Genomic DNA, 25,714 nt, shown 5'->3' on the forward strand with positions numbered 1-25,714 from the left:
CCTTTTTATTAACTGTTGTTACATGCATATGTGTACATACATATATATTCCTAATATAACTGGCTCTGTCTGTATAATGTTACTTGCATGTATGTTTTTAGGGCTATTTGGTATTGGATAACCAATTGGCTTGCTCTTCCCTGAGGGAGACTATTTCTCCTGTTCTTAGCATCCCTTAGTAACCTGCAGTTCTCTGTGTAGGGTTTAGACTGTGTGGTCTTTCCACCAACCACACTAAGCATGTCTATTGATGTCCTGTACAGATCATTTTTAGGGAGTCATGTTGCTGAGACTCTATGAGTGTAGCTTCTGACATTTCTAGGAGATACAATCTCACAGCAAACTCTCTGACTCTCTGGCTCTTACAATCTTTCTGCCACGTCTTCCACAATATTCCCCGATCTTTACATACATGAGTGTTTTATAAATATGTCCCTGACTAAACTCCACAACTCTACATTTTGATTGGTTGTGGGTTTCTGTAATGGTCTCCATCAATTGCAAAAGGAAGTTTCTTTGATGAGGGGTTTATACTTCCCTGTGGATTGGGCGCCCTCTTCTGGCATCCTCAGGCACCTGCACACATGAGCACACAGAAACATCTCCACATACACATAAATAAATAATAAAGACAAACCTTTAAAGGGGGAATAAAATCCTGATGTTCAATTGAATAAATAAAAATACTCACACAATAGAATATGATTTGGCCAAAAGGGAATAAAGTGCCAACACTTGGCAAACCAGCCAAACCAACCAACCCACCACAAGCCTAAAGAGAATTAATATCCTGGGTCAAAAGATGGAGGGCTGTGAGGACTTGGAGATTACAAAAGAGGCTTAGGCCCAGGGGCAGACGCAATGCCATGTTTTATCCATTCTGGATGAGAGCGCACACTCTTCATCCCTCGAACATTTATATAGCATCACATAAGTGACTTCTCACCGGAACTCGTTACATAACAATCATGGTTATTGATTTGTTTGTTGTTCCCCCAGATATTCAACAGCTGCCATGTTAACTAGGACATTCTGGACAGCACCATGTTGTCTAAGCCTTGATCCAGTCCTTATGCTTCTTATCCCTGCATCCTCCATCTATTAGATGCAGGTACTATCAGAATGCACCCATGGGGATATTCTGTGTGGGAAACCCACATGACCTGGAACCAGGCTGTACACCTCTGTAGGTTATCACGGTCCACTGTAGAGTCATGGAGTCGGTCTTGACACTGTTGCAGGACTGTCCTGTCAGCTATTGGATTGTCTGTACCTCTCTGTCTATGTCTCATGAGGTAGATGTTACGTTTCTTTAACACCTGGCCTCACAAAGGGATTCAAAACGACCCAAACAATGAAGGCAAACGGAAGCCATATACACTCCAAGTCAGTACTGTTCTCAGAGAGGATGATTCTCCAAGCAAAGCCAGGTAGAACTTTACAATGACCCTCTCCCAAGGAAGCTGTAAACCAGAGCTGCACTTGCCTCATCCCAGTGCTTTACACACACACACACACACACACACACACACACACTCCAAAGAGGAAAGTTGACCAGATTGCTTTATTTAAGAAATGTTTTTGAACACTTCCTGACTTTTTACACTCCAGTGGGAAAACAAACAAACAAACAAACAAACAAACAGCCAAACACACAGCACACAGAGAATCAGGACCGCTTACGGGAAATGCAGTGATGGCAATTAGCAGGTGCCTCTAACAGGAATCACCAGGATTCCTGTCTCTAAGTAAGTCATCAAGGAAGGCCTCCAAGATGATGCTGTTTATGCTAACTCCTCAAGGGAGGAGGAGGAGCTAAGGGGAAAAAAATGCCTCAGAGACAGCTGCTCAGATCCTTCTGAGGGAAAAGAGGTCAACGCCTTCCCAGGACACAAAGCAGTCAATTAAGAGTTTGACTCCAGAGGGCATAGATCACACTGGGGCCCGAGGGTCAGAGAGAGGAGACCCTGTCTTATCTGAATGAGTCTACGGCTTCCCTTCATCTTCAGAAGAAGCAGTCACTCTCTGACTCCCAGGCCTTGGAAGGTCACCACAGCCAAATCTGCAACTTCTCTCTTTGCCCCTCCTGTGATCATCATGGACTTCACAAGCCTTCCGAGACCTGGGCTTCCATCAAGTTACTGACCCCTGTAACAGGAACAGAAAGTAAAATGTAAACACATCTCTCTCTTCCTTTAGTCGAGCTTTGGGTATTTTTAAAATCTTAATAAACTAATAACGTTTCGTGGTTGCTAGCCCTCTAGTGTTTACAGAAGAACTTTTTTTTCTTATCTATATCCTTCTGGAAATGTTTATGAGATCCACAGAGGAGGCAGGCCAATAAAATGCAGTTGGAACAGGCCTATGCTTCAGGGAACAGGACCCATCTGGACGCTGAAGCTGTCTCTTTCCTACCACATTGATGGTGGGGACGGAGTGTGGGAGGGGACCTAGAAACAGCAGTGGCCTGACCTGGTCCCATTCTCACAGGCTTTAGGCTATAACGGCCCAGATAATCAGAATCTCTTCAAAAACAAATGCCCTTTTTGGGGGAGAGCACATGAGCTGGAATCAGAAACAGGGGGAAGAATTCATAGCTGCGACCTGTTGTGAGTTTTTACATCTATGCTGCTGCCTTGCCAAGCGACTCACAGTCACTTCAATGCCCATTCCCACCAACAGCTAATCAGGCAGGGTCCTAAGAGTAGAGGCCAAGGCCAAGCTTGGCCCCAGATTCCCTCTTCTCAATACTCCTAAACATCTCTCGTGGATCCCACCCCAGTGTACTAGGCTAGTCCTCCCCTATTCTAGGGCTTTCATTGTGACCAGGAGAAGAGGCTCTTGGAGGAAGGATATTCCTTCCAAGTCTTCCCTGGAGACCCCAGCAAGAAACCTCAGAGGGAGCCATGATCCAAATTGTTTCTGCAGCTTATCCAAAAAAATGACACCTGCTTCCTTTCCCTTCCCTGCCAGGGAACAAACCTGGAGATCATGCGTGTGTGTGTGTGTGTGTGTGTGTGTGTGTGTGTGTGAGCATGTTCACACGTGGAGGGGCAGTCTTCCTGTCCTCACAGGTTTTTGAGGGCTGCACCAAGTAGCAAACAAACTAAAGATAGGCTCCTTTGCTAAAGAAACAAGGGCCTGAGTCATCTCTCACCTCTTCTTCCAGCACCCTGGGACGTCAGTGCAGTACATTCAGCTTCAGTGGAGAACCCACAGGGCAGGACCAGAGCAGACAAGCCCAGACTCTGATCCTGTCTGATCCCATTGCCCACACAGGAGCAGAAAGGCCTTAGTTCCTGGAGAAAGTAAAGTCCTGGGGTCAGGCACTGGAGATGTGAGAATCTGGTGAGTGCCCCTTGGTAGTCCTTCACCAAACTCCTCACTCACTGCACCAGCACTGGACCATGGACCCACCTCCAATCCCAGGCTCAGCCTCTCCTGGCAATGCAGTTCTGCCTGTCTCACAGAGATGTCTGCACAGCCAGGTTGCAGTGGTTTGAAGCAAAGACTCCAATAAATCTCCCAAAGAAGTCTTGACTACTCCTGCCTTGAACCAAAATACAGCTTTTCCCTGCATGCTCTGTCTTGCTGACTAGGTGTGCCGGTGGGCACACCTCAGCACTATTACCCTGGCAGTTCAGCTTGACCACCTGGGCCTGCTTCTCTCTTCCTCTTCCCCTCTCCCTGCCCTCCTTTTCTCACCCCTCCTTGAGAATTCCTGCCTGTCTTTGGAGCCAACTGTGTTTAAAACCCGTGGGAGTTCAAAGACCTCGCCTAAGGTTTTGAAGTTCCCAGTCCTCTGCTTTCCTTGAACTTAGACCTGTTGAGAGGGTAAAAAAAAGAAAACAGTGCTGTTGGAATCTTAGAGACTAGGGTTCAAGATTCAGTTCTGCCTCTTGTTGTGTAAGCCTGTGAAGCTGTGGCTCTCTTGGCTGGGCTTGCTGCTCTGTAAGCTGGGATTTGGGCTGTGTGAACTCTGATCTCTGACTTCCAGGGATGTGTGGGTGTCTGTGCTGTAGAAGCCAGAGAGGAGAAAGCATCACAGGTGTTGTATAGAGGCCGCCGAGAGTCTGGACAGGTGATGTCCACGAGCCCATACAAGGAGATAGACACTACTGGTTTCTCTTTAACTAGAGTATTTTAGGTTAAATAAAATATTCAAATGAAAATTCTGTTGAAATAGCTGAAATGTTGCCAGAGTTAGCCAATAAAAATGGCCCGTGGCCCAGGCCTGCTGCCTACCAGGGACCTAGTCACTACATGTAGACAAACACAGATCTTACTCCTCAGCAAACAAACTTCTTTGTGCTGCAGAAGCAGACAATTACAGAAAACCACTACCAGTCAAAGTGCAGAAAAGAACCCACTGTGGGGTGCCCAGCCCCAGTTGATTCATCTACAATACACCAGTACACCTAAGGCTCAGGGAAGATCAAGGGTGAGGAGGTGGAGAGATTGCAAGAGTCAGAGGACCAGGAAATGTGCTGTGAGATTTTTTTGTTCCAACTGTGACAGGGATGCTGTACCTATGAAATCTCAACATCATGGCTGCCTAACCAAGACCTTACTAAGTCTAACACTAGTTAACAACTGCAGGTAGGTGGGGGAAATCCTGTAGGACCCCACCCTAGATGAATACCTCAAGAAATTAACAACTTCTGAGAGAATTGAACTTCTCTAGGGATAAGCCCCTTGGTTGGCTATCCAATAGTGATCAACCATAGATGCGTATACACACTGGCACCGAATGGACTCAGGTGGTATAAGTATTTGTATCAACAACAGCTAAAGAAGAGGTGACCATGAATTTGAGAGGAACTTTGAGGAGAGGATGTGGGAGGCATAGAAAGAAGAAAAGGGAGAGGTTTAATGGTAGAGTTACATTTTAACTTAAAAAATTTCAAATGGCTTATGCAGCCAATAAGGAATACGGTACAGCAATTCCTCAGTATGTTAAACAGAGTCATCACATGATTCAACAGCTCTACTGTCAGCTCTATATCCCCTAAATAATCTAAAGTACAGACCCAAGCAGATCCCTTGCAGCTATGTTCATAACAGCACCATTCTCCACGGCCAAGGGCTATAAACACACACATGCCCGTAAACAAGTTAAAGATTCAACAGAATTGCTATTATATATAATGAAATATTATTCAGTCTTTTAAAATGAGTGACATCCTGACACATAGCACGTGAATGTATTTTTAAAATATTGTGCTGAGTAAATAAGTCAGACACAATAAGAAGTGCTTCTGAGTCTACTTGCATAATGTTTGAGAGCTCCTGAGGCAAGGAAGAGAGAGAAATGGGCATTTACTGTTAAGGGGTATAGAGTTGGCTCTGAGAAAGTTCTGGAAATGGGTAGCAGTTACACAAAACTGTGAGTGTTCTTAGAACCAATGAGTTGTATATTTCAAAATGGTTAAAGTAATGTAAAAATATTGCATTATGTCATTATGTGAACTTTACTACATTTAAGTCTTTTTATTATTATTGTGTGTGCATAGTCTGTGTGGGCACACATAGTGTGTGTGTATGTGTGTGTGTGTGTGTGTGTGTGTGTGTGTGTGTGTGTATGTATGTATGTGTGTGCACGCACGTGCTTGCCCACATGTACCCATGCCTGTGTGGCACAATGCGGGCTGGAAATAAGAGGATAACTTTCATGGGTTCCAGAGATGAAATTCAGGTGGTCAGGCTCAAACTGTACATACTTGTACTCCATGAGCCGCCATGCTAGCCCATCACATTTTCCCTCAGCATCTTGCCTCAGAAATTGTTACGCAGGATGTATTTCAACTAATCTTTGTTCAGGAGAAATTTAGATGTAACCAGGTATTCTACATTTTATCTGGCAATATTGTTTCAGTAGCTTCCGTTCTACCACAGATTTCTCTAGAACTCAAGAGCCGAAGTATTAAAACAAACAAACAAACAAACAAACAAACAAAACAGTGTTTGTGGTCTGATTAGAATGAGTGTATAAAACCAGGGCAGAAAACGAGGGGAGTGTGTTTGCCCTAATTATAGACAACCACAGAGAGGCACCAAGCGCCTCCCTCAGCCAGGCTCACTCCCTCAGTGAAGAGGTAGAGATTAGAAATCTTGGTTGGTTTCCCATCTGTTGTTTAGTCATCATGATCCACAAATGCAATCAAATCTGGATATAAACCCCTTCTTACAATTTGACCACGTGGTTAGAATTACAGTTGCAGATGGTGACACTCACACATGTGACTCAGACGATAGCCTAGTGCCCTGCCATCACCCCAGAGTCTATAAGAACCCATGGGGTGTCCAGATGTCTAATGACACCACCATTTGCACCCATGCCTTCAAGAAGAAAGACGCTGCCTGTGCAGCTCACTATGCCAACGGAAACAACAGGTGCAGAAGACAGAGGCCACTGTGGAGCCATTTGGACACGATACTGGGGCTTAACATAGCAAGAGTGCCACCGGCTTGGCATGCCTGTGCTGATCTCCCTCAGAGATGGGCCTGGAGTCACATCACAGCCCCCGTTGCCGTTCCAGGTGGTCCCACCTACTCCTTCTCTCCACCAAGATGAAAGGCAGCTGGGGAGGGCATCTCTCAAAGAGATGGGTCATATCCAACTCATTTTTCCTAGGTGCTGACAAGTCACTGTGAAAGTCTAAAAATGTGTAGCACAGCAAAAATACACAGGTCACCATGTTCTGGTGAGTGATTACCAGAAGAGAAATTCATTATGTGGGGGCTCTTGGCTCCCATCGTGGAAGGGCGTGTTACATTAACAAGATGAAAGGTCCCTGAGGTTCTCTCCCCAGTGTGGACTCCGCTGCTACGGCTCACCACGATTTCAATTTCCGTTGCTTTGTGGGATCAGAGCCCAAAGTCGAGAGAAGGTAATTTAGCTATACTAATCAAAAAGGGGGTCACTGGTAGCCAACACCAACTGGCGCTTACAACTTATAACTGCATGAGAGTCTTTCTTCTGACCAGCACGAGTTATGACCACTAAAGCCAGGCACCCGTACCTAGGTCCAGGCAGAGAGGGTCCTTTTATTTTTAAATGTACAACTTGCTTTCCTGTGCAGGGTGCACAGACCTTTCTGAAGATGAGCCCAGACATCAGAATATCATTGCTGTGTCTACAGGGCGGGTTGGGGGTTGCTTTTTCCCTATATTGATGTACATCCCAGCAGGCCCAGTACAGAAACTGAGCTGAGGAGTGCTGAATGTCAAAGATGAGGACGATATTCCAGGCTTTGCTCAGGTCTGGACCAAGTTCGGAGGTGATGGAGAGAGAGCCTTCATTCTGAGGTGGCTAGAGGAATCAGTAAGTTTCACATCCTTGCCTCTAGGAGCCGCACATTCGAGTTTTGGGCTTATCATCTCTGTTCTCCATTTTCCACCCTGTACGTAACAAGATAAGGGGCTAAGGCTAGGTTAGGCAGGAAGAGGTCCCACAAAAAATGAGTGGGTCAGCAACTCTCCCTGAGTCATCTTTCTGCCCCTTCTGGCTGCTTCCTACACACGGTGAGGCCAAGCTCTCTATCACAGAATGTACAGCCAGGCACAGGATGTGAGGCATCTTGACAAGGACAGGACTCCCAACGATGCCTTCCCAGGCAGACCCAGAAGCCTTATAGGAGGCTCTGCCTGGTGCCCAACCTTTCACCTCCAGACACTGCTGGTGCAAATGTCAACCAAAGTACATGAGCCAAGCTGGGCACACTCACCAGCCAGCCAGTGTTAAATATTAAACGTCCTTGGTAGCAGGCCGGCCTGAAAGCTGCCATTTCGTTCGTTCGTTAAGCGGCTTTCTCCAGGCTCAGTTCAAGAGACTGCATCTCCCAAAAGCGCACCATGGAGACCTGCCCTCCTCCTGCTCAGCGCTGGAGAAGCCTTCAAAGCTGTTCAATTTGTCTGAGCCCCATCCATCTTTAATGTCACAGTCTACGTTTTCTCCTCTCTTCCGTTTTCAAAGCAGCCAAAAAAGAAAATGTCACTGCATCTGGGGCCAATTCAAAAACCAGGCTTAAATGAAGTTCTGTTTCATTCTCCTGGGACCCCCCATGTTTTTATCTCCCAAGGAGCCTTTAGGGGGTACCTCAGCACAGCCCCCACCCCCTGTGTTCACATCTCTACCCAGGGCTCTGTGTGACTGCAGCACCCATGAAGGTGAAAACACATTGATGTTTACGGAAACAGGACAGGAGGAAGGGGATGGGTGTCAATTCCTGACAGGGACTGGAAGATTGAGCAGCTAATGCAAGCCTGTGTGCCTTGGTCATGGAAGGCATGCACTGGGACACAGTCTGAGCCTCCTGGGGCACCTCATCCTCCTTCCAGGTTTTGAAAAGTCCAGGCAAGCTGTGCAGAGGCAGGTGCCAGCTCAGAGGAGTATGACAGTCAGAATGCATTCATGACAACCCCTCTCCCCTGCCACCAGCCTCACCCAGGAATGCAGAGCTGATGCTCTTGACTGAGGCTTAAGAGGGTGGCTGTCATCAGAGAGGACATGGGCGGGAGATAAGGGACTCCATCAGTGTCAGGCCAGGCCCGACACAACACTGCCATAAATCACTTTGGTTAAGATTCTCAGCTGCTAACTCAGAGAAGGGCAAGCAGGTGAGAGTGAAATAGGAGAACATCACGGTGTAGACAGACAACGTCTTTGGTCTCTGCCCTGGGACAAAGGGCAGACTGTTAAGAGTTTTGCTCATCCATTCTCAAGCTAATCAGATGCAAATGTGTGCTGGGCAAGGCTGGCACCTGAGTTTGATCTCTGGAACCCATGAAAGTTGTCCTCTAAGTTCCATACTTACACCGTGGTACCCAAATACACACACACACACACACACACACACACACACATGGAGGCACACACACACAGAGGCACACACACAATAATTATACTAAATTTAAAATGTGGTAAAATCCACATAATGTATAAATTATTACTTTAGGAGATAGATTGATCCTGATAGATACATACATAGATAATGGATGATAGATAGATAGATAGATAGATAGATAGATAGATAGATAGATAGATAGATGATTGATAATAAATGATAGATTAGATAGATAAATAGATAAATGATAGATAATGATGATAAATGATAGATTATAGATAGATGATAGATAATGATGATAGATAGATAGATGATAGATAGATTAGATATAAATAGGTGATAGATAGACAACTAGATAGATACATAGAAAGATAGAAAAATAAGTAGGCATATGGATGATAAACAGGCCAGCAGCCCAGAGTGACTGCGCAGACGGCTTTCTCTCCTCCCTGCTCCCACCGGCACCATGTAGATAGCTGTGGACACTCTGGCTGTGTTCACCTAGATGATGTGGAGCACATGGACTCTGGTGCTCTGCATTTCAATGGGGAGAGATTTCTCCAATCCCAAAGGCCCAAGACCTTCAGCAACGTCGCTCAGCCGTACTCCAATGAGGTTAGCACTGGCCAAACCCATTTAAGAGGTTGTCTTTTAGAATTTGCTACTTAGATAATTAAAAGAACAATAACCTTGGCGTGTGTGTGTGTGTGTGTGTTTGTATGTATGTGTGTGTGTGTGTGTTTTGTCCAGGGTAAAGAGAATCTTAAGTTACAAATAATGAAGGAATTAGTGATTAATTAATTGCTGACAGGTGTGGGGGGAACCATCTATAGATTCTTAGCTTCTCCCTCCCTTTCTCTCTTAAGATCATTCTTTCTTACTTTAATTAATTTTTTGCCACCCTAGCACTTCTCTTATCAAATATTCTTAGAAACTAAACAAATAGAGTGTACTGAGACCAAAGTACTCAATATGGTGTTTAATTGGAATTGTAGCCTGTTTTCCCCCAGTGTTTTCTTGGGGTACCTGGACGCTTTCCCTGGCAATGGAATTGGATGTGAGAAGTGCATTTTTAGCATCTAGTTAATCTTCCTTTCAGGTGCCAAGGGCATGGCTTGATTGAATCAAGGAAACATAAGCCATTGAGTGGTTTGTGGTTTCTCATGCCTGCAAAAGAACAGAGGTGCTAAGATAACAGGGCTGTCACTCTTCTCTCTGTTCACTTCACTGTTCGTGTGTGTGTGTGTGTGTGTGTGTGTGTGCAGGAGCTGCACACATGTCATGGGTGCCCTGTCCAACTGTTGGATAGTCAGGTTAGATAACTGAGGCATGCCCCAGCTTCCTGAAATTTACTACATTGCTGCTTGCTACTGTACAACTGTGTCAGGGGCCAGTATGTGTCGATCTGCATCTATGCACTCAAATCCAAGCCACAACAAGGGAAGAAGACAGCCGGCTCACACTCCCATGCTGAGGCCTGCAGCACTAGCCTCTCAGGGAAGGTGGACTATCTGTTCTACTCTTTCTACTCAGGATACCATGGTGCAGATAAATTCCCAATACACAGAACTAGTTCCTGATTGAGTGAGCCACCCACCAATCAGGAGGGACTTCAGGGACTTGGGGCTGTAACAGAGCCAGAGCTCTGGCTGCTTCAAAATGAGTTTCAGGTTTCAGAATGCTGCCCTGGCACTGTCCAAAAGTCCTGAGAGCCCCTAGGATGGAGGGCCTCCACTATCTTCCGAAAAGCAGAGGATTGTTTGGCCATGACCACAGACTCATCCAGAAATGATGATTTGTAGGAATGCACAGGAATGGAAGAGGAGTTTTCAGAATGCGTCTCCAGTGGCCGGTGTATCATTTGGCCCGAGGCATTTTCCTCCAGATTGGAGCCGACAGAAGAGATGTGCTGTGACTGATGGAACCCAGATGGCATCACACCAGCATGGCAGGGACAGGACAGGGGTGCCACGGTGTGGGACAATGGGGAAGGAGACGAGTGCTGTAGGGTTGTGGCCAGTCAGTTACTTGGTAAAGGGACAAGATGGTATTAGCGGGCATCTAAACTGCAGGTCACAAGAGACATCCAGCCAGAGAGGGGAATCCCTGTGATATTTCTCTTATTTTCTTTCTCACAAGTTTGGAAACATCAAAGGGTAGAAAGTTGGAATTGGAATCTCTAACGAATTCACAACCTACCTAGAAATGGAGCTTTTTAAATCCCCCAGGACTACTGGGTGGCTGTAAATCCAGTATAAGAAAGTCCTTTAAGTAAGGATATGAAAAGAACCTTTAAGACACATGTTTAGGCAAACAATCCAAGGAAAGTACAGGTCATATATTTGCATGGTCCAAGGCAAAATGAAATTGTCTTGTTCAAAATTATTTAGAATTTTAATAGCCAGATGCGATGGCACATACCTGTAATCCTAGCACTAGGGAAATTAAGACAGGAAGATGACAGTTCCTGGTCAGCCTGAGCTACATAGCTAGACTCTGTCTCAGAAAGGAAAAGGGAGAATTTCAAGGGCAATACTAACCAAACAGTACATTCCAAGCTCCCACAAAGTCAGGACTCCTGGCTTTCATTCTTGCAAACCTGAAGTGTCACATAAATAGCAAGGAAGAAGGCTTACCAGTGAGGTTGTAGACTATGACAGCAAGGAGGGGGAGCATTTCCACTAAGCATCTACTTAAACTTTTTAGCATTTACAGCATTGTGAATGAATTAGCTATCCAATAAATAAAAACAAACAAAACCAAACCAAACAAAACAAAAAACAAACCAAACCCCCACCCACCCACACACACACACCACAAAAACAAAATAAAACAACAACAACAAACCAACTAAACAAGAAAATATTGCTAGGGCTCCAGAGAGCCTCATGTTTATCTGTGATTACACGTTGGGTGGGAAGAAGCTAAACATGGAACATCAGGTTATAATGACTTAAGCAAGACCTACCCTCTCATAAGGAACCACTCACTTGTCAATGGATGTAGATTCTAGGAAGCCCAGTGAAATAGAAAAGGTGATGCATCAAGTCTCCCTCTCCCCAGGAACTTTGCTAGGCCCAGGCCAAGGACTGGCCCTCGAGATCATAGGTTAGTGCTATCTCCAAATCTCACTAAATGCAGGAGCTGGGTGAATGTATCAGAAATAATAAGATACTTCAAGTTTACACTATCCACATACACCATTGCATCTCCAACCCAGTGCAACCCAGAGAAAAGAAGTAGAACAGGCCGTACTCCCAAACCACAGCAAGCAGCCAGCCTAGTACTTGTACTAAACACCCACGATGTGCTAAATGAATTGCACATTTAATCCTCACAGTTCCCAGAAAGGCAGGTTTTATTTGTTATGTTTCTAATCCCATGGTAAAACACCATGACCAAGGCAACTAATAGAAAAAAAAAAGGGGGGGGGTATTTGAGGCTCACAGTTCCACAGGGATAGCAGTCCATCATCCATCGTGATAGCAGGAAGTATGGTAGCAGGCAGGTGTGATGCTGGAACAGCTGAGAGCTCACATCCTGATCCCCAAACAGGAAGCAGAGCGAGCACAGAGGGGATGGAGGGAGGCTTTTGAAGCTCACCTCCAGGATCACACCACCTCCTCACGTCCTCATGCATTGCAAACAGTATTCAAATATCTGAGACTTATGAGATAACACTTCATTCAACCCACCACACACAGAGACCTCACCACATTCCTCATCCTATAGATAAGAAAACAAGTCCAAAGAAACTTGCTCAACATTACCCAGTGAAGTAAAAGACAAAGGCAGATTGAAACAGTCTTCTGCTGAGCCTACACCCTGAACAGTTAAGCACAAAGCCCTTATTTTAATGCAAATGATCTGTATAATATCAAGCTATGCAATATGTCTTCTCTGCTATTCTATTCCACAGAACCTTCCGAATTCTAGAACACAATAGGCTGATTTGGGCTATTTTTATTTGATTAGATACAGCTACGAATCCTTTTGTGCTATCAACTCGGATGAGCGCTGAGCTCACAGGAGTGTTTGGAGCTCACAGGAGTGCTCTGTGTGGCCCCAAATTCTCTTCTCATTGCTGGTGTTTCTAAAACCATGACAGCTTAACAGCGCTCGGGGATGCTTCTCTTTTCCACATAAGAGGATGAGCCAGTTAAGGAGTGTGAGGGATGCTTGTATCCAAGAGGACAGAAGTCAAAAAAGTAATTCAGGGGCTGGAGAGATGGCTCTGTGGTTAGAAGCACTTGCTACTTTTCCAGGGAACTAGAGTTCAGTTCCCTGAACCCCCATGGCAGCTTACAACCATCTGTAACTCTAGTTCCAGTGGAGTCAATACCTACCTCTGGCATCTGGGGGCACCAGGCTTGCACATCATACACAGACATACAGATAGGCAAAACATCAATACACAAAAAATATTTTAGTTAAAAAATAATACTTCAGGGCCCGGGGAGATGACTCAGTTAAAGCATTTGTCATGGGCAAGCATGAGTACCAGAGTTCAAATCCACAAAAACATGTTAAAAAGCCAGGAACATGTGGTGGCCTCCTGCTTCCTGTAATCCTAGTAAGTGGAGAGGCAAAAACAGGGAATCCCCAAGCAACCAAACTGACTAGACTAGCTTGAATACTCTGAGCTCCAAGTCCAGCAAAAGAATCTACCTTAATATAGGAGTATTAATATTATTCAATAGCAAAGTAATATGTTAGCTTTTCTTACTGTGCTAAGACATTATGACCAAAAGCATATTGGGGGGAAGAGGGTTATATGACTTATAGTCCATTCTCAGGAGAAGCCAAGGCAGGAACTGAAGCAGAGACTGTGAAGGAACACTGTTTGCTGGCTTGCTTTCCATGGCCTGCTCAGAATGCTTCCTTACACAACCTAAGGTTACTTGACCAAGGGTGGCACCACCCACAGTGGTCTGTGCCCTTCCAATCAATCATTAATCAAGAAAATCTCCCCACATATTTTTACCTACTGGCCAGTCTCATGGCGGCATTCTTTCTTCCCAGATAACTCCATATTATATCAAGTTGACAAAAAACAAAAAAACAAAAACAAACAAACAAACAAACAAACAAAAAACACAACTGACTCCTTTTCAGTTTGACACACAGACATATTACCATCAAACAATAAACTTTCCTTTCTGATTTAGCCCCAAGTTCTCGTGTTAATATTACATTACAAAACATAGTGTAACTTTAAAAGCCCCTACAGTCTTTAAAAGTTCAATCTCTTTAAAACATCAAAGGTCCCAGACAGGCATTATAGCACAAGCCTTTAATGTCAGTACTCTGAAAGAACCAAGACATAGTAACAAATAAATAAAAGTAAAACTCAGAGCTAGAGAGATGGCTCAGTGGTTAAGGGCACTGACTGCTCTCCCAGAGGTCCTGAGTTCAGCTCCCATCTGTAATGGAATCCGATGCCCTCTTCTGGTGTGTCTGAAGACAGCGATAGTATATTCATATAAATAAATCTTTTAAAAACAAAACAGTAAAACTCAACTCTAACAACGTAAATACCTCAGTGTCTGATGTCTGGAACTCACTCATAATCTTCTGGGCTCCAAAGGGCTCAGGCAGTTCCATTTGTCTAGCTCTATCGTTTCTGGCACACACACACCTTATCTCCTAGGCTCAGGGAAGATCTCTCACCTCACCTGCCACTGTCCTTTGATAACCATCTCAAGGTGCTGACATCTCCAAAACACTTGGGACCCACAAGCTGTACCTTAACCACTGGCTTCTGGCTTTCTGGCCTCTCTTCAGGGACTCCAGTCCTGCCATGTGGTATCTGGCCTCAGCTTCTCTCTGTGACCCTCTCAAGTTTCCACTGCACCTGAGGCTACACCTTTATCTGTGGCCTCTCTTGACTTCTCACAGTGCCAACCTTCAGCTGCTCTCCATGACCCTCACCCCTCAAAACGGAAACTGAGTGGGAGACTCTTACACAGCACCAAGTTCAGCTGTCAGTATGAGATGCAGCTTTGGTCCCCTCTAGACCACAACCTCTGTGTACTAACCCTGAGGAAACACTCACACTGGTTTCACCCCACTGGTGCTGATCTATTGTTAATCATGGCTAACTTTTCAGCCATAATTAGCCAGCATCAACTGTCCCTGTAAAGGTTTCACTTCAGTGGTGGGGGCCTCTTGTTAATCACAACTGTTTCTTCACCTCTAGCTGACCAGGAATGATACATTGTTTATTCAAAATATCAGACAAGTGATCCCTGTAGAGTCAGCTTCCTTCTAAAACTTCACAAGCCAGGCTTCTGTTGTTGACATTGCACTTAACATTTCTGTCTTCCAAACTCCCACACAGCTCATTAATCTCTGAGCACTCTTAGCTTTTCTAGTCCTAAATTCCAAAGTCCATCCACAAGCCTCCCCAAAACAACATGGTCAGATCTGTCACAGCAACACTCCATGATCCTGGTACCAATTTCTGTTTTAGTTAGGGTTTACTATTGCTGAAATATAACACCATGACCAATAGCAGTGTGGGAAAGAAAGGTTTGTTGGCTTGCAGTTTATATAGTCCATCATTCTGGGAAACCAAGACAGGAGCCAAAGGCAAGAACCTGGAAGCCAGGAGCTGAAGCAGAGGCCATGAAGGAGTGATGCCCACTGGCTTGTTCTCCATGACTTGCTCAGCCTGCGTTCTTACTCGGTCCAATACTACTATAACATGGGTGGCACCACTCACAGTGGGAAGGGCTCTTCTGCATCAATCGTGAATCACAGGCTTATCTACAGGCAAGTCTGATAATAGCATTTTCTCAGTTGACATTTCCTCTTCCCAGATGACTCCAGATTGTGTCACATTGGCAGAACAAAACAAAACAAAACAAACAAACAAACAAACACCTAACCAGCATGCTGCCTCAACATATAAGGCAGAGAACAGAGACACTCAGTTTAAGACAGGCCTCCATACAAATGTACGCAAACATATGTGATCTCACACATGTGAACATACACACACACACACACACACACACACACACACTATGCATTTTTAAAAAGCATTCCAGGCCCACCGAAGGCCAGGTTCAGCTGTATATATTGGTGTTGCTCAATTAAGAAAATGACAGGACTCCAATTGGCCATAGGTAAATTATGAATGTTTAACCAAAGCTCAACAACCCCTTGGGGCATTCTCCCTCCTAACTGCCCTGAACACCAGGAAGAATATCCACAGAAGAGACTGTGCAAACATCAGTGCCATCTGCCCTGTCTTGCATTTACTCTCAGCTAATTGGAAAAGTCCATTTCAGATACGACATTTCTTTCCAGAACCAGAAACACAAGACACAAAATGGGTCTTTAATAAATGTTTGTTGAAATGGCAGATGAATGAATCATCAGCCAACTGATACAAAACCTACTCCTTAATGGCCATGCTTACAAACAGTATCTCATCCAAACAATTCAAGCCCTTCCTCTAGCCTGCCAATAAACTATTCAAATGACTTTTATTCTAATGATACATTGTGATAATTGCCAGAAATTCTATTCTCAATAGGCAGGAGATGAAGCCATACTAGTATCAGATTTCCCCCTGAAAAATCAGACATAAGAGGGTGGAGACATGACTCAGAGATTAAGTACACTTGCTGCTCTTGGAGAGGACCCTGTGCAGTTCCCAGCACCCACACGTAACTCCAGTTCCAGACTTCTTCTGATGGCCCCGGGCATGAACACGTGTATATGCAGACACGCAACCAGTCATACACCAAAGTAAACATAAAATGAACGTTTTTTTCATTGAGATGTGTAAACAAAATATCTCTACCACAATAAAATGGAAGTAGCTTGCAGATCAGCTTCATGCACTGTCCTGGCAGTGTCTACCTGGGCTGGTGTGATGTCATCCAACGACTCTGTAAGTGCCTGCAAGCTTACTGAGCTTGCTCAAATTAAAATAGTAAGAGAAAGGAAAAAAATTTGACTGATCCAATAATCAAAGTAGGAGGCAAGAAACAAAAGCAGCTGGGGTTGGTGCAGTTGTTAATTTAATTGGAGACTAATCAGCCACTCCATTAAAAAAAAAATTCTTCTGCCACATCTGGAGAGGACGTGTAGACGAGAAGGCGTGGCTTGGCTGCCAAAAGGTTTTGTTTTTTTTTTTTTTTTTCTTAGAAAAAAAATATTTTTATACAAATTGACATAAGATTGCCCTCTCTCTCACTTTCAAACTGCTGGAGCACAAGGAGCTGGTCCAGAGCTTCTGAGGAAGGAGGTGAACTGAACCCTGACCAGGTGATGGGACATCACAGGGAGGTGAGCATTTCAAAGGTTCCCAGGAAAAGTTCTCGTGGAACAAAGGCTGCCAGTACTTTGTGAGGAGACGCAGGAGACTCAGATTTCCAAACTTCTCACGGGAGTTAAGAATCTGCAATTACTCAAAGGGAAAGTATGAATTACCTTTACACAGGAATAGATAGTAAGGGTTGGTGCAACCGAGCTTAATGTGAATGCAGAGTCTTGCGCCATTTCTCATGGTATGATGCTAAAGGTTGAACTTCACTTTTTATAATGTGGTTATTATTTTAAGAGTTAGACTTAAGGTCAGGGAGTAGCTTAGTCAGGGAAGTTTTACCTAGCAAGCAGAGACCTAAATTCAGATCCCTAGCACCCACATACTGCACACACACATGTACCCACATACTGTACACACACAGATGCATCCACATACTATACACACAAAAATACACCAATATACTACACACACACACACATGCATCCACATACTGTACACACATAAATATACCAATATACTATACACACACATGTATTCATGTTCTGTCCACACACATGCACCCACATACTGCACACACACATTCACCCATATATTGCACACACATAAATATACCTATATACTACACATATACACATGCATTCATGTCCTGCCCATAAATCCATCCACATACTGCACACACATGCACCCATATACTGCGCGCACACACACATGCACCCACATATTACACACTCATATGTACCCATATACTTCACACACATATCCACCCATATACTTCATACACCCACATGTACCCACATACTGCACACACACACACACATGCACCCACATACTGCACACACAATGTACTCCCATAGGATGAAAAAATACACATACCTGTTTTTATTGTTTGCATTCCTATTTTTGAAATCTCAATAGTGATCATCAAAACTTTCTCTATATCAGAATTTACTGAAGGCTTTTTGAAGCAGAGACCTCTGAATCTGTTCTCAGTTGATCAGCAAGACATTGGGAGGACTCTGGATTTGAACAAGCTGAAGGTCCCAGGTCCTTGATGACTTGATGAGGATGAGTCACATCTCTTTTGAGAAGCTCCTCTGTGACTTATGTCTCGGGTAATGTCCTGACACTGGAGCGAGAAATCCCAACCTCAGAGAATTCACCAAAGTTATGCCTATAATGGAAGAGAGACTCTGGGGAGTCAGTTTAGCGATTTGTCACTAAACTGCAGTGCCAAATAACCACTCACTAAATGTTTCAAAATTTATCTGACTTGCTCAAGCTTAACATATTTAGAGAATTATGACTCAATGACTCTTATAATCCCAGCACTTGGGAATTAGAGGCAGGAAGATCAGCCACTGAAGCCTTGGCTACATAAGGAATTCAAGGCTACCCTAAACACGTAAGACTGTCTCAAAGAAGCAAGAGAGTGGGATGGGGAGGTGGTTTATTGGGTAAGTGTGCTTGCTTTCCTAACATGAGGATTTCAGAGTCTGTGCACAAAGTATACATGGTGCGTCACACCTGAAACCCAGCCCTGTGGGTTTTATGCAGCCCAGGCCACCTTCCAATGAATGCCCTGCCAAGGCAAGTATGATTTTGAGCTTCTAATCCTCCTGCCTCCAGCATCTTGGTGCTGGGTTGCAATTGTATGGCTCCATATCTGGCCTCAGACATATATTTAACCTCCTTTGCTGCATCTGTCAGGAAGGGATGCCTGACAACAGACTTGAAACCTATGTTCTAATGACAACTCTTAAGTCATCATGGCTGCTGATGTCTGCTTGACTAGCCTTTCCCTCCTGGGGATGTTTTTGACTAGGAAAGTCATAGTTAACATCCACACTGACCTCTCTCTTCTCTCCTCAGTGGCAGCAGCAGATGGCACGAGGCATCAAACCCTTGTAGGAAGCAGCTGCCTTACGGTGTGGCATGAGAGAGCTTGGAGCATTTGGCTTGAGTCAGTAATTTGCATGACCAAGGGTAAATTACAGAGCCTATCTGAGCATCATTTTCTTACTCCATTAAAGGGCATCCCTACCTTCCAGGGTTGTGAGGGTTTGAGCTAATATATGCAAGAGGCCTGGAACATAATAGGTGTTCAATAAATGTTAGTTATTATTTTATGCATGAGTCTCGGACTAATGTATGTATGAACGTTTAGTTATTAATTAGAAGGTAAATGAAAACTGGCTGGAGGGAATTGCTTTCAACCTTTGGCAAATGATTGCATTTAGATGTGCTGATGCAAAACTATCACATCTTATGAAGAAAGACGAAAATAAATCTGGCTGACAAAGGATATTTTAATAAATACTCAATCTCCCTCCAACATGCTCCCAGCCTATGGCCACCCCACTGTGATTAGCCTGCTGCCTGGGGAGGCTTTTCTGCCTCTCTCTGCTGCTATAGTCAATCACTGGATCATCAGAAGCCAGATTCTGCTTTAAAAAAGAAAGAAGAAGAAGAAAGAGAGAGAGAGAGAGAGAGAGAGAGAGAGAGAGAGAGAGAGAGAGAGAGAGAGAGAAAAGAAGGAAGGAAGGAAGGAAGGAAGGAAGGAAGGAAGGAAGGAAGGAAGGAAGGAGACCCTTTAAAGCACTTGCATCTAGCAACTCCTTCCAAAAAAAAGAATTTCTCATGCCTTTTGCCCTCCAAATAAGCTTCCCACACAACAAGCTTGGGTACTCTGGTGTTGGTAGAACTTTCTAAATTATTCCTAGCTGCTTATTGGCCAATGCAACATGATGCTCCCTCCCAAGGCTTTGTCCCATTATGTGCCCATTTTATTGGCAGACAGAGAGAACCTGTCAGAGTCCATGTGAAGCATCTAAGGAAAGGCCTATGGGGATCACTTTGTGTGCAGAGCTGTGATTTCTCACAAGCAGATCAGAGAGTGTCTGTTCCAGTTGGTGAGAAGAAAGTGAAAAGAGGAGTGATGGCCAGAAAGAGAAGAGTCGATACACAATGGCATCAAGACCTTATTGTGATAACCCTTAGAGGTCCACTTAAGGATGCAAGAATCCCAAGTCTTGGTAGATGGCTACAGAACTGAGACAGAAAGACTGTGGAGAGGCCCGGGATCAACAAGACAAGTCTGCAATGGGGAGCAGTACTGGAAGGATGACATCTGCAAGAGATGCTGAGGCTAGACTGCTGCAAGAGAGCCAGGCTAGACCAATGCAAGAGAGTCAGTGACAAACGACAGACTGGCAGTACAGGAGAATAATATGGAACCCACTGCATTGTGAAGAAAAAGAACTAGACAAGAAAGTGGTAAGAGGAGATCACTGCCGGCCTTTGGGAACACTCCCCTGTGGGGAAAAATGGTGGAACTCACAACTCAAAGAGGGGATGTGTGAGATTCCGCTCAGTTCTCTCACCTGAATAAGCCTGGGGTAAGTGGTACCATCAGGGGTCTCATCTTCTGTGTCTCTGAGTCCCAACCTACGGTGAGAATGGATTAGACAGTCCAACCCAATGAACTTTCAAAAGGGCTGTGATTAGCTTCAGAAGGCTCCAACTGTGAAAAGCAGCCAATATAATAAGCTCACACGTCAAGACTGATTACCCCCATTACTGTGCCTGCATATTTCTGCCTTCTAATACCCACAGCAGAGTGGGACGGAGACTCAGGCAAGCATCTTCAGGATGCTATTATTAAGCTCATCTTCCAGGCCTTGCCCATTTTGCATCCTGAGAAGCCATCAAACCCTTTGAACTTAGCATTTTCATTAGAAGCCATCAATTTAAAATAACGATACAGTGAATTTTGGGGCTGCCTTTTACCTAAGGACTTGGAAATACATTACTACTTATTGCTGCCAATTCTCAGCATTCAGTAGATGATATTCCATTAATTTTCTAGATTGTTAAGCTAAAGGATCTGACGGTGAAAAGTAACAATCAGCCACAAAGCCAGGGAAATCAGTTAGCCAACTGGGGGTGGAGCCTTTGAGGTAGGTAACTAGACCCGAGTATTGTGTCAAGACCTAGTCGCAGAATGAGCAAGCAACAAATGCAGCTTCCTGACTGTTTACAGAGGACACTGGTCATGTGGGGGGCTCCCTGGCATCCTTTTAGATCCGCTCGCTCTCCTTGGAGAGTTGAATTTCCCAGGATCCCTTGCAGCTTCATCATACTGCAGTGCCAGGACCAGCAAGCCTAACAGCTACTGCAGATATTGCAGCAGATTATAGAATCGAGTTCATGGTAGTGACATCAGCGGTGATTTTTATGATCTCTCCCATTTATTAAGAAAAAAGTCCACAAAATCAAAATTAGCTTCTGTTATTTGTGGCTAAAATTCTCGGCAGCTGTTAACTTATATCCACGAAAAATAAAAGTTCACTAGCTTCTTTCAGTGCTTTTTAGATAGTCTGACAACTGATGACCACTCGCTGAAATGGAATGTCCATTAACTCAATATTTAATAAATTAATATAATTAATAAATCAATATATTTAATAAATATGCCCAGTGTTGTTGAGTACCTACTTTGTGCGAAGTTCTCTGATAGCTACTGTAGAAAATAACTTATCTGCTAAATGCTTTCTATGTGCCGCAGAGCCGAGAGTTGTAAGGAAAATGAGCAAACATAGACATAGTCACCACATAGAAGAGCTCAGTGTCTACAGGGCCAAACAGGCAATAATTGAAAAATCCCACAGGAAAAAAAATGCAAAATTGTCACCGTGACAAGTGATAGTAAGTGCAGAGAAAGCATTCCTGAGTGAGCGTTTGGTTACAGTGATTGATGTCTCATTGTAACAAAGTCCTGGAAAAGAGCACTCTAAGGCTCCACTGAAACACAAGGAGGAGGGCGAACTGGATGCAGGGAGACCAGCTGGGTGGTAATTCAGGAGTGGCAGCTTGCATTAGAAAGTAAAGCAGCTTTTAAAGGAATGCACCTGAGACATACTTAGAAGGTAAGACCAAGAGGTTAGGGCAGTGGAATTGATATTGAAGAACCTGAGGTCTTCCAGGTTACTCACGGGTCTCTGCCTTGAACTCCTATGTTCAATCTGTCCCCAATATAGCACTGTTAAAGCGGGACATGATGGCACATGCTTGTATTCCCAGCACTCTGGATGCAGATGTAAGAGGACATGAATTCAAAGCTAGCCTGGGCTACATGGCGAATTCCAGGCCAGCAAGTGGTATGTAATTAGACCCTAACTCAAAAGCAAAACAAAAACATAGAAACATAGGAAGAAAATCAAATTGTGGAGCCATTGTTAGGCTCCATCACAGACATGGCAAAGAAGTTTTCTTCAAACATCCGAGAGAAGGCGGTACATTGTCATGTGACCGGGATCCAACCACAGAAGTGGCTGAAGACTTGAAAGAGTTTGAGGTGGCTGGTGTTAATTATCAAGGAGACATAATCTAGAATCACCTGAGAGTTGGTGGGCATGCCTACCTGGGATTATCTTGATTTCATTAATTGAGGTGGGGAACCCCACTTTAGGTGTGGGTGACACCTGGACCAAATGAACAAGGGAAAGGGGCCTGAACATACCTGCATAGCTCTCGGCTTCCCCGACTGGATGCAAAGTGATCAGCCACGTCACAGCAGGTCTTTTCTGCCATGAAGGACTGTGTCCTCAAACAGTGAGCCAAAACAGAGCTCTCCTTCCCTCAGTTGTCTTTGTCAAGTATTTTTTTAACAGTAATGATAAAAATAGTTAACACACTCAATAATGCCAGCATGTTATGAATCCAGGAAGGAATTAATCCATTGATTAGGTCAGAGCCCTCAGGATCCTATCGCATCCTCCGAGCATATCAGCTGGCCACTCAGTCTCCAACACATGAGGCCTTGAGGAATAGCTCCTATGGAAGCTGGTAGTCTGCTCCTAATATGGGATGCCAGGATAGGCAAGCAGCTAGATCGAGAGTTATCATGTCCCAGTAGTACAATCAGGAACGTAAGAGAATGCTATCTGAGGTGAAGAGACAGTCTCGAGAAGGCAGTGGCAGTAATCAGGATGATGGGATTTCCAAGTAAAGTTGAAGGTAGCCTAGGGCAGAGGAAAGAAAGGAAGAAAAGGAATGAGAAATAGAAAAATCTAGCTCCCGGTGTTAGTTAATTCTAGCCTCGTATTTCTTTTTCTCCTGAGTACTAGTATATTTACCTGAAGGTCTCAGAGATGCTTTTCATTACATGCCCTCAGATTTGGGGAGGCCTTTCTCAGTATCTCTCAGTAATGCTACATTGTATGTTCTAGTTGTAACTGCCAGCTATTGGTTAAGTCTGATATGTAGGTATGTTAGACCTATTTCTTAGCTTAGTATTACAGTATCTCTCTCTCACACACACATTATAATCAAGTCCTCCCTTTATCCTACTCTAAAATTAAACTGTAATTATTAAGCCAAGAATCAAGAAATGTAGGCGCGTCCTCAACACACTTGTGGTCATGAGCTATTGCGCTCACTCTGGCTTCCACACCCACAAGGTGAGTCAGTCACCTAGCTTACTCTGCCCTGCAGCTGCCAGGACAAACCTCCAGGGAGCATTGTGCAGCACCGGAAAGAAAACCACACTTAAATCTACTGGAGTTTTCTGCAGATCTGTGGTTGGTATATGAGTTTGCTTCAAAAATTGCTATTCTGTTGACATTTGTCAGGATTTCTGTCAACAAAAAAATTGCATGAACCTACACTTTATATGGTGTCTGGCACAAAGCAAATATTTAATATTTGTATTCTAAAATCTGAAGAAAATCAAATGAAAGTGAACAGTGTCTAATCTCATAATAGTCGCTAGAATAAAGACATTCATGGCCAGGCACACAGTGAGGACTATGTAACTATTAGCTATTGGTATTACAATCATTGCCTAGAGATGTTGGCACTTTTCATTCGCATTCAGGAATCCAGAAGGGCCTTTCCTAAGATTCTATCCCTCTATCCCTCTTTCTTAAGTCTTATCAGAACTTTCAAAAAATGTAAACTTTATTTTTCTTCTCTCTCTCTCTCTCTCTCTCTCTCTCTCTCTCTCTCTCTCTCTCCCTCCCTCCCTCTCTCTCTCTTCCCTAGACACAAATACTTACAAATATATAGGACATGAAACCATCATGTGTTGCTGACGGGAGTGGATACAACTCCTCCAAGGGAAAACTCAACACTGTTCAAATTACACACATACATACCTTCCAGTCCAACAGGTCAAACTAGAGAGGGCTCCTAAAGAACCTCTCACACTCACATGACCTGCAATATACGCAAGATTATTCCTCCATTCACGGCTGTTCGGAATGGCAAAAAAAGACATGACAAAGTATGCATGAGTAGGTAAATCTCTAAACATCGCCACAACATAGAATCAACCTTGATAGAGCAAAGAATTTTAACATTTCCATGTCCTTATATGAGGAAAGCCCCCAAATTTCTTGCTAAGTTGAAAACCTAGTAACCAAAGAACCAAGTATGAAGAATCCTAAATTTTATGTAAAAGATAGGGTTAAAGAATACAGTTGGCCTTCCATACCCATAAATTCAGTCAGCCAAAGAGCAAAATATTTGAAAAAAAAGTTTGTACTGTGAATGTGATGATTTTTCCTATAAGTGCTCCCTCCCTAAATAATCTGCAAGAACAACACCACGTTTCATGTAGAAATGATTTGAGGTATATGGGAGAATACATATAGATTACATTATTTCATAAGGTATAGAACATGGCTATTGATGCCCGTAGCAGGTCCTGGAACCATCCATGGGTTCTGAGGGACAACTGCTCTCCAATTTGTTTTACATTAAGAAATTCCTGACAGGTATGGAGGAGACTAACACGAGTGATTATCATGGAGAGTTGGGCACATGGGGAAGAGATGACAAGGTTGAAGGGAATATCTTTTACTATAAAACTTCTAATTATCTACTCCGATGACATAAAGAAAAGGGAAAGACTACAGATAGACAGAGAGATGATAACTAGGTAAATGATAGATGATAGATAGATAGATGACAGATAGATAGATAGATAGATAGATAGATAGATAGATAGATAGATGATAGATAGATAGATAGATAGATAGATAGATAGATAGATAGGCAGATGATAGAAAACAAAAAAGAGAGAAAGTGACCTCTGACCTCCCAAGGAGTTTGCTTATTCAGAGCCAATGTTCTGCAGCTGTTGTTGACACCCTTGGAAGTTTAACTTCTCCTTTCTGTTCTCAAGGCGTCATCCCCTATCTTCCAAGCCTGCTGCTGCTGCCTTTAAGTGGTGCAACTATGCTTTTGGAGTTGGGCCTTGAACTGGCCAGCCTAATATAGTCTGTTGAGTTATGGCCCTGTTCTTATATAAATGTATTCCAATTGGGGCACAGAGTATACATTACTCTTTACATACAAATTTCTTGGGTCACATTCACTAATATAAATCTTCATTTCTTTGCTTTAATCAGTTCAAACATGGTCTTTTTAATGTGATTTGCAAATAGCCTTATGCGATATGATATTATAGGTCAGAGGACTTTTCAATCCATCTAAAAATACATAAACACACTGCAATGAAAATCCATTAAAGTAGAAATAGCTAATCCTTTACATGGGGAGAATAAATAATTCACCCTGAGGTCTC

At 43.8% G+C, this 25,714-nt stretch overlaps 3 long non-coding RNA genes across 4 annotated transcripts; 1 reads left to right on the forward strand and 2 right to left on the reverse strand.

Moving 5' to 3' along the window:
• Positions 1-1,525: 1,525 nt before the first annotated feature.
• On the reverse strand, positions 1,526-18,321 carry Gm4208. 2 transcript variants are annotated; one of them, XR_373449.3, is made up of 3 exons: positions 18,001-18,321; positions 3,158-3,299; positions 1,526-2,148 (listed from the first exon to the last, which is right to left on the reverse strand). It is a non-coding gene; the product is annotated as a predicted gene 4208 (long non-coding RNA). The 2 variants fall into 2 exon arrangements; XR_373448.3 differs by lacking the exon at positions 18,001-18,321 and adding an exon at positions 3,418-3,796 and having other exon boundaries at positions 1,527-2,148.
• On the forward strand, positions 17,054-21,381 carry Gm35120. The gene is made up of 3 exons (XR_373447.4): positions 17,054-17,147; positions 18,997-19,110; positions 19,921-21,381. It is a non-coding gene; the product is annotated as a predicted gene, 35120 (long non-coding RNA).
• Positions 20,507-24,561, reverse strand: Gm39652. Its single transcript, XR_865479.1, has 3 exons — positions 24,282-24,561; positions 22,646-23,147; positions 20,507-20,571 (listed from the first exon to the last, which is right to left on the reverse strand). It is a non-coding gene; the product is annotated as a predicted gene, 39652 (long non-coding RNA).
• Positions 24,562-25,714: the final 1,153 nt, after the last annotated feature.

The sequence above is a fragment of the Mus musculus genome, chromosome 1 (genome assembly GCF_000001635.26).
Source record: "Mus musculus strain C57BL/6J chromosome 1, GRCm38.p6 C57BL/6J".
Classification (NCBI taxonomy): domain Eukaryota; kingdom Metazoa; phylum Chordata; class Mammalia; order Rodentia; family Muridae; genus Mus; species Mus musculus.